Below are 11,007 nucleotides of genomic sequence, written 5' to 3'. Positions count from 1 at the left end.
AGCCAAAGATGACTCTTTCCTCATGGATTTGATTTTTTTGGAGCTATGAACCATCTAATGCAATACAGGCTGGTCGTATCATTTCCACTGCTTCGACATCCTTCCTGAAGAATCCTTCCTGTTCATCAAATTCATCTCATTTCTCAAGAGAGAACATTCTCAGTTTCTCAAGAGACAGTTATTTTTTTTATTCGTTCATAAAGGACCGATGCCATTTTATCGCTCCTAAATATGAAAGATGAATTCCTGGCAAGAATGATTCGACAGGTTTTTTCAATAAATAGCGAATTTCTCGTATAATCTACCCAGGGATTCATGAGCTAATAGTTTTATATATATATATATATATATATATATATAGTAGAATTCAACCAATTCAAATTTAATTTTTTCACACATATAAATTTTGTACAAATATTAAGAAGTTCCGTCTCCTCACTATAAAATCTCTGCAGTTCCAATTTTTCGTGCAGAATTTTGCGGAATCACAATTTCAATCGGCTTAAAAATTTCATTTGATAACATGTTTCAGTCTGTCCAAAATTTGTTTTATTAGTTTCTGCATTATTCTGCTTGGTAAAATCATCATCATAATCTTTATTCAGCCTTTTATCACTCAAGAACAGTGCCGAAATTTGCTCCTGGATAATATGCAATCTTAAAATATTACTTTTGAAGGGAAAATAGATGCGGGAATGAAATGTTCTGATCCATTGACGTTTCTTCTTTTGCATTGTAACTTTTGTTGAAACTTGTTCGAAACGTCCTTCTCTTGAACTGCAGCTCATCTATTGCCATTTTTGAAAGTTATGGACACAATATTCTATATAAATGTGTTTTCTGCACCATTTACCTACGCAGAAATACATGATACTATTTATATGGTAGTAAAGTTCCTAAATGCCTTAGTGAATTAAGGCGTTTAAGGAAGACAAGACGTTAATTCAAGCACTTCAAAACAGAAAATCTTTCAAAAGTTGTTACCCAAAGGTTACAGTTCAATCCTCCCGGTTAGGAACTGCCAACATTTTGTTAGAGAGCCACATTGGCATGGTGGATGATGAAAGCTTGGATACTACGCAGAGTATTCTTCTGAAATGGAAAGACTGAATGTCTCCTCTGTAAGAAAATGAGTGAATATTTTCCAGAAAAAGTATGTTTTTAACCCTCCGGCTGTTTATGCAGCGATTTCTTCGGGTTAGAAATCAACCCATTTTTTTTATTGCCTCACGCGTTTTTCTAAGGTTTAAGTGTTCATTGTTATGATCACAGATTTTTATTATATCATATTATTAACATGTAATATATAGTTCCGGTTCACTTTGTTTCAAAAATATTTGAACTCATTTCCAAACAACGCATCTAAATACGGATTTTAAATTATTACGCAATCAGAGGGTTAATCATTGAATTGCAGTCAATGCACATCACAAGGATTTATTTTTATTCTTTATTAGCTGTCTTTGGCAACCAACTGGTTTCGCCTGGATTAATACTCGCTAAAATATTTAATATTTTTTATAACTTTGTTTCTTAGTAGTTCCTTCAGCAAAATATTTTAGGTTGCAAGTTTGGATAATCTTACAAATCGTAACATTACTTATAAATCGTAACATCGTATAAAAACATTACTCCGTTCAATTTATTGCTCTATGTATTTTTATAATTTTCTTCCAACTCACGTAAAATATGAACTTTAAATTAAATGAAAGTCATTCAACTTCAATGAAAACAAAAAATATTTTTGTTGATACCAAACATGTCTTTTTTTAAATATTAGTACAAAAAAAAACATAGAATTGCTTAGCACTGAAGTCTTATGCGTGCTACAGAATATATTCTGTAATTTATGCAATGCAATACAAAATGTAATTATGCAATACAGAAGTTCTGTAATTTATGCAGTGCAAAATTTATTCAATAAAAATTTCTCTGGTCATGATGAATTTTAAGTTTTCAAAAGGATTTAAATGATGTAGATAATAATAGTTTTATTTTTTTTCCGTCAACAAATATTATGAAAAATTATGAAGTCAAAATTTTATAAAGTCCTTTCGTTTTAAGGAATCATGTTTAGCGAAATATTCTTAACACTTGAACTTTAAAATTTACAAAAAAAAAAAAAAAAAAAAAAAAAAAACGTTACTATCTTCTATGATCAAATCTGATTAAGCCTTTGAAATTTTCATTATAACTGTTTTAGGACAATCAATAATTTCACAATTTCAATCAAATCAACATTAAGGAAACTCCTGGCGCCAATTGGCGTATCTCCTTTGAAACGATGTTGGTTATGTCGCACGTTTTTATAAAATTCAAATTTTCATAACTCACTCTGGGTCAGTCGCAATAAAACGGACCTTTCTTGTTAACTAAATGTTAGTGTTTCCATAGTCATAATTTCCATGGCTTGTTCTTTCTTCTCTTGCATATATGACAGTTAAACTAGGGAACAATTAAGATTGGAAGTGTTTTTAGAAAGTATTTGTATCAATCTGAAACAAACTTCTGTCAGCAACACTTCATTTTTCTTAATTGCCTTGTTGATTTAAAAGGCGCGTGTTTAGAAACTTGGATTCACTTTGGCTTAACAATTGGTTTTCATGAATATGATATTGCAGTGCTTTATTCCTTAACGAAAATCTTGAGTAAACCGTACCTACACTGAACATGAAGATTTGACATACAGTTAACTGTATACATCAAATGCAGATGTTTTCTTATGAAAATGTTGAGCTCTAACGAACTTAATAACATCCAAACCATCCTTTATTTGTACGCAAAGTTGTCAAAGAATGAAGAAAGGAAATCATGTAGCCATTCGTTATATCATATACTAGACATCTTTGGCGACCATTTGGCTCACCGGGATTAATGATTGCTAAAAAGTTAATTATTTTCTGTAATTTGGTCATAATTGTTTCATCATCAGACATTTTTATAGTTTAAATTTGATAGACATAAAAATCATAATGCTTTATAGGCCTGACACCATTCTCATCAGTGGTCTATGCATTCCTCTAATATTTTATCCATATTCTTATATTTACAATTTTTTCACATGAAAGAGCAGAAGTGTTTAAATGGCATGAGGATGCCCTCTCAATAAAAAATTAAAATTTCAAAACACCCTCCAATATATTTATGTGCTAAAACTTACTAATTGTAAATCAAATGGTCTGGACTATTAAGCGTCAACACAAACACACACGCGCACAAAAGCAGAGAAGGACACACACATACATTCATCTATATTTGTAGTAAAGGTTTATCACCTTAGTCAACCAGATGGTTTACAGAAGATATTGATTACATTTAATTCCATTTAAGTCATTTATCCATAATTTGATTCTCTCAAATTATGTTATTTTAATTGTCTGACATAATTTCTATTTATTGAGAATTCAACAGTTGTTAACTAGAGAAACAAGTGCGCTTAGTTGAATCTATCGTTCTAACATGCTTTCTTGTACAAAAAATCAATTATTACAAATTTGCTAGCGGATGGCTCAAATCAATTTATTTAAAAACAAACTCCTTGAATTTCAAAAGTATTGAAAGGAATAAATACTTAATAAACCTTTTTATTTTCCACAGTATGACTTTTAAAAGCGTCTTTATTATCATTACTCGATTATAATTCTTTACGGATATAAGTGCAAAATAAATATATAAACAAAAATTTTGTTTTCAGATTCTTGAAGTTCGAGTCTTGATATTAAACGAAAACGAATATTTCTGAATGTGTAAGAACTGAGGCATATAGGAAGAAAAGCATCAAAAGATGGTCTTGTTTGAAAAGCAAAAGACAAACTATAATTGAAAAGATGAAACGATGAAGTAAGGAAAGCAGCATACAATTGTATCTTTTATTTGATTCGCCTCAACAAATCTTTCCTTCTTTTTCCGCCGTTGTCATCCCTTTCTTTTACTTTCTCTAGAGTAAAGATTTCTTTCGTTTAAACACAACTGTAATTGCCATGTCTTCATGAAAAATTTGTATGTGCTTATCCATTGAAATCGTATAATTTATTTTTATTTATCGTATAGTTTTCTCCTTAGCTCATTGTATTTCTGTTTCAAGCGCAAACAAGAAAAAGTATCTCATTACTTAATTTCACTCGAGTTACCTTAAAGAAAGAGAACAATCTGATTCGGATTTTCAATACTTGTTCAAATGAATTCGAACGATAACAAAATCCTAATGCCAGTAACTTCAACATGTTAATTTAAATGCCCTCGTCATATAAGTCAATTATTTATTTTTAAAAAATGCGTTACTTTTGAATAACTTCTAAATTCAAAACGTGCTTTGTTTGGTCTGTATGTTTGCATGCCTTAGAAACTAAGCGGCAAAACATGCTTCTTCCATTAAACATGAAAATACCCCCTTTTTTATATCCTTTAGCGTGGAGCTCGAAAAGATTAAGATGCAAGAAAAAATCCTCTAAAAATGCTCTGATAATTTTAAAATCATGCTTGATTGCGTTTGAGCGACGTACCACTTCCCTAGTTTATTATTTTACATTTGAGAAAACCACGCCTAAAATGCATTTGCCTAACGCCAAAATACCAAATATCCACGTACAGTGTAATGTCACTTATTACAATGCGACATGGCTATGAAAATAAAAACACCCTTTGCACTTATGTACGCGAAGTGGCCATCTGGGAAATTTTATTCTCTCACACATGTGCGCACTGTGTTAAAGGTCGGTAGATGAATTACTAACAAAGAGTTCAAGCTGAGAAACGACTAAATAATAAAAAAAACCGACCTGTGAATTGTTGCTTCCAAGATACAGGGAAAAAAACGGCATTTTCTTTGTATCGTATTGAGAGGAAGATTATAAATGGATGTGTCACCATAATCTAAAGTTCCAAAGATTCGAGATGAGTGCCAAAAGCATTATCAACATCAATTGTAAACGCGAATATTCGTGGAGCTAATCTCATACTCTTTGTATGGTGGAATCAGCTGCGTTTAGAACATTATGAGCTACAAAGCAAGTGAATTGAACCTAATACAACGATCCTCAGCCTCGTGTTGCGAAACCGCCGAAGAAAACATAAGGTCTTAACTGAATGTATTACAATATTGCCAGATTCTTCAGATATTGTTCCTCTGAATCACAACTTAATTCGAATGATGACTAATAATTTAACTAAGCAGAGGTTCCATTCTTATCAGGATAATTAGATATAGGATGACTCAAGAATAGCCTCTAATGATGGCGAGCAGTTTGTTTTCATTAACTCCAAAGAGGACTTCCAGTTTTCCGTCCTTTCCTGCCATGAATTTTTTTAAATTTATTTCTCAATTCGAGATGATTGAATGAAGCAATTTTTTGATGTGATAAATTTTACACAGAAAAATATTTTCTTGCAACTACTGTAAATTGATGTATTTTATAATATTAAAAAAAAAACTTTTTTTCAATAATCTGATTACAGATTTTTGATTTTACTACAATAGTGCAAGTATTATAATTTGGAATTTCTTTCTTTTAGAATAAGGAAAGAAAAATGGAAGTTTCATTCTTTTTCAAATTATTATTTCAAAAATTTGGACAATTAGTTCTTTTTAAATGCCATTTGGATAGATTTAAAATCACGATATGACCAAAAAATGAAATATTTTTTTCAAGCACTAAATTCCATGTAAAGTATTAGTGCAAATTTAATACTTCAAAATTTTATTTTTTTTAAAGAAATATAGAAAACGATAATTTATTTTAACATATATTTCAAATTTCTGCAAATTCAAATTTGTTAATCTTATTAAACAAAATTAATAAGTTGTAAACGATTAAGCATTCCGTTTTATTAATCTAACGGAAAAGAATGTAATATAACAAGCTGATCGCCAAAGATGACCATCTATCGACATTTGAAGTTAAGTTTCCGTATAATTATTGAACGAAAGATATAATTTCCGCCTTCTATAACTTATCATATTTTTCATTCAAAATTTTGCCCTGCAACGGACAGTTTATTGACATTTTTTCATTTTTAGCTACATCTTAAAAAAAAATAAGAAAAACAATCCTTGTTGGTTCGAAAAAGTATTCCGATTCTCCGGAAATAAAATGAATAGAAAATTTTACTCTCATCGTTATTTTTCCCTTCAATTTCACAAGGTAGGAAAATAAACATTCATTGATTTGTTTAATACTTTGTACAAACTGCTTAAATTTGCTTAAACAAGAATAACAAAAAAAAAACTACATTTTGAAATATTTTTATTTAAAAAATTTTTTAATCACAATTAGAAAATAGTTAATTTTTCCTAATTAGAAATTAATAGTTTTTGAGGTAAAATGAGAGTTATAAATTAATTCAAACGAGTTTTATAAAAGTTATAAAGAGATAACTACACAATGCAGAACAAGTTATCTTACAATGAGCCACCATATTATATATAAACATAATATTTGATATATATAAACATATTAATAGATTTTTTTGGGAAATAAGTTGCGTTTAATGTAGTTTTTTGAACATAATTAAGAATTTGAAATATTTTGAATGACTGAATTTATGCCAATTCCGTTTAGTCCTTTAAGAAATATGTCCACCTGTCTTTATGCTGTCAATAAGCTAAGGTAACCGCTGCGCCATCTGGCGAAAAATAGCTGACAGCTGAAATTGATTTAGAGTACCATAAGCAACATTGGATATTGCACGTCTAATTTGATAGAGGACGCTCGTCATCATGAATTCCCAGAGTATATCTTGTTGGATTTTTTATCAATGCTTATTTCAGAGTTATTTGTATCCTTATTTTAAGAGGAAAAACAGTTGAAACTCCTAGTGATTCATTGATTCCTTTCCTTTTTCATGACAATGCACAAGTTATTATTAATCGGATGCTTGTTTCTGCAATAAATTGTTGAGAATATGGTGTATATTTAAAAAAGAAGAATTACTTTTTATAGTTTTATTAAATCCGAAGCATTTTTAGTTCTTACAGGAGTATTTATAAGATTATTAATTGATTCATTATTCTTAATAAAACTTCGTCCACCCTAGTAATTCTCAAATGAATAACAAAAGTAGTCTGAAGATAATGAATCGTTAACGATTACCCAAAACGTTAAGCGATTCATTTTTAAAACTGCAAAAACATGTTATTTAAAACATGACAATGCAAAAGAATTTAGCTTATTACAGTCGTTTTGACCTGATAATAATGAGATAAATTATTCCTATGTAAATATTTTAGTTAATACTTGTTGTTGAGGTTGAATTATGAAAAGAAATATCTAGATATTTTTGTACGACAAATTAACTTATTTTTTTACAATGCTGCATAATAAATTAACAAATTTTTGTAAAGAAAATTAAAATGAGAAATTATTTCTAAAAGAAAAATTCTTTAAATTTCGTATTAAATAACTGTTTACAGTTTTTTGCCAGCATTTCCAATATTTAAAAACTATTTTCCTACCAATAATATTTTGTGCCAAAATAAGATTTCAAGAAATCAATTTCGGCAACATAGTTTGTCTTACAAAGCTTTTATGAAGCTTATACGAGTTAAAAGTAATACTATACAAGGGTTCAGATTTTCATTTAAAAAATATTGGCGATGCTTTAATATTTTCTTTAGTGCTTTTTTGTTTATATCTTAGTCATTAAACTTTATTGTTGCTATTAAACCATTGACTTTTATTTTCGAGAGAGAGCAGAAAAAAGAAAGAGAATATTTACAGTATCTAGATAACTGATACATAAGGAAAAAAGAAATTATATCAAAAAAAAAGTTATGTGGGTGAAATTAGAAGACAAATAGAGGAGCATCCTCAGAATTGTCATTTCTTCTATGTTAAGATTTCTTTCACTTAATGTTGACAATTATATTCGTATCTTTTGATTTTTTTTTTTTTTTTTTTTTTTGCCAAGTCATTTCTGAAGATATATATTCATCTTCTTTTATGAAAAACACAAACAAGAGAAAATATCTAATTACTTGTTTTATTATAAAAAAAAGAGACTTTACCATTCGGAAATGGTGCCTCTAGCAAGTGAAGAACAGTAAATCAAGTAACAAATCTATGTGTTCTATCTTGAGAGTAGGATTGTTCTGAGAAACCTATAAATAAATCCGCTATTTATCTTAGCACAACTATTTACTAAGTGATCTCATTTCCATCCCTTTACTCTATTCACCTGTTATATTTGAAGGTTAAGAACCTTGATTTCAAGAACTCCATGACACTCCCCACAAATCGGCAAATGTTCCAAGTAATTGAAAGTCGTAAGAGATATTTGAGATTTAATTTTAAAATATACATTACATTAAATTTTAATCTTTTAATAATAAATATCTATTAAAAATTTCAATTTCAATAAAAATTAAATGAAATCTGCGATCGCAAATTTCAAGTTATCATGTAAGAATATTATTTCTTATGTCATTATTTGTTTTAACTAATTTAAGCCATTAACCAGTTTAAACCGGTTTGAAACAATCACGAGACTTCTTTATCGGTATCTATCCCTCTACATATATAATATAATTTTTTTTAACTTTCATTTTCAGTTTTTTTAGCTGACAAACAAAGTTTTGGTGCTGGACCGATTTTGAGATGAAATAACAGCTACGATGTCATAGTTCTACGTCAACCTTTTAAAACGCATCTACTGTCCAAGGAGCATACGTAATAATAAAGCAATACTGGTAAAAGCAGGTCAACCTTTTAAAAACGCATCTGCTTTCAAAGAAGCATGCATAATAATAATGCAATACTGGAAAAGCAGGTAAAAAAATATATGCGATTAAAAGATGATGAAACTGCCATTTATGCTTTCTTCATTGCCTACGCAATTTCGAGCTTAAAACCCCCTAATCAAAACAAAATCATGTTCTCTCACACACACACACATATTATATATATATATATATATATATTGTGTTAAAAATGTAAAGTTAAAATTAAATATTTTTGATGTATAAAAAAATTTAATATGTATATTATTCATTTGATAAAGAATTTAATCACCTATTTTTAACTATACTTCTAGATTCCTCGGATAATCTCACAAAGTAGCAAGAATCTCAAATTAAATAAAATGGTTTTTCATCCGGCCTAACCTAGAAATAGCAATTACAAAATAATATTTTCATTTAATTAATTAATTTGAAAATTGCTTCCTTTGATTAACGTTGAATTTTCAACCGTTTATCAAAAACAGAAAGATTCTCTGAAAATAAGTCCACTAGCAAAGAAAATACATCATCTGCCCAACAAGATTTGTTTAGAAAAGAAGGAAACGACGTTATCGCATGACTCTGAATATGAAATAATGATATCTTCCATCAAATAGATGGCGTTGCTCCTTTATCAATTATTTAAAATAGCAGCAACTGAGATTTCACACCCAAGATCAACAAGGAGTCATTTTGATTAGCTCTTGTTCAGAAGTGTTGAATTAGAAACAGCTACAGGGCCCATAGCCTTTGTTAATAAATTCCTAGTCCAAACCTTTTCGCTATCCATTTGCGAGAGACGTAGGAAAGCACATTATTAAAATGATTATTCATAATGGCAATTATCTCAAAAAAATAATTATATAAAATTTTTTTCAAAACAAAAAGAGTGGTAATTTATTCCATTCAATTCCTGTCCTTTCATGATATGTCATCAAAGCATATTTGTTGATAAATTACGGAAGTAAGCTGATAAATATTGATTAGGGTTTTTTTTAATCCTCTTGCCTTGATTTTTTTTTTTTTCCTCTTTACAGCTAAAGTGGTGATATTTTTTTTGGCTAATTCTGCTCTCAAGTAAACTAACTTACAGCCAATTAACAACTAGTTTTTTTTTTCATTCAAATACTTAAATGATGATTATGGCTTTGCGCAGATGAATACTAATCAATTCTAAAATTAATACTTCCCCAATCTTGAATCTAGACTTGTACTGTTCTTATCTTCGACTGAGATGGTTTTTATCACTTGCAATGCTCTACAAAGATTTACGCATATTAATACAAAACTTATTTATTAGAACATGAACGCTATTATATTTGCTGTTATTAAAACTTGAACGATTAATATAGATAGTATTTTTATCTTTAATATTCAAGCTACTGCTGGGAAATTAAAATCTTCGTCAGTTATTCTACAGAATCTAAAGTATATCAGTTATACCTTAAACGATCCAAAATAGCAATGAAAAACTGAGCTTGTCGTTTTATCGACAATTTAGAAAACATGCAATATGCACTTGATGCTGGACTTTTGAACACCATTCGGAAACAGGATGTTCCGAAATCAAAGAACCAAGTTGCCGAAATCAAAGAATAAATGTCAGATGTCCTTAGGAATTCATCTAGGAAATGGAAGTAATGTTTTCGGAAGATTCCGAAAATAAAATCAAGACCTTTTAAATGAAATTATCGAAAAAACGGCGCATTTCGTCTTGTTTCACGATGGCTAAGAATTTTACATACTATGAAAAATGAATACACGAAAAATAGATTAGAATTGAAAGAAAAATAGAACGAATTTTAATAATTACGAATAATTTTGAAACAGGCCAGAGCATTAAAGATGTTCTCGCCGACCACGTTTCATTGAGTTCAAATGAAAAAAGGGAAGGAAGATTATGACATGTTAATTAAAATATATGAATAATGATGTCATGAGTATATAATTAAAAAATTAATCGATCAAGATTAGTTTTTAAAAATATAATTAGGAGAAAACTTTCAAAATGAAAAACTTACGATTGATTATTACCTTACATATACTGAATTTAAATAAGGCGAATAGACAACAACATCGCACTAAAAGTATATTCATAATATCTTGTTCAAAGATATAGTGTTGTAGTAAATTTTAACATATGAAAATTCTTCTATACATTTCATTATAACCCAGTTTCAAAATTAAAATTGAAGATATTTCATAGCGGATTTTTTTTTTAGTTTTATGTTTTTGAATTTGTTTTAAATTAATTTTCCTTTAATGATGTTTAGAGTCGTTAATTACTTTTTTTT

Source organism: Argiope bruennichi, chromosome 11 (genome assembly GCF_947563725.1).
Source record: "Argiope bruennichi chromosome 11, qqArgBrue1.1, whole genome shotgun sequence".
Classification (NCBI taxonomy): Eukaryota; Metazoa; Arthropoda; class Arachnida; order Araneae; family Araneidae; genus Argiope; species Argiope bruennichi.
Note: the sequence above shows the minus strand (reverse complement) of the source record.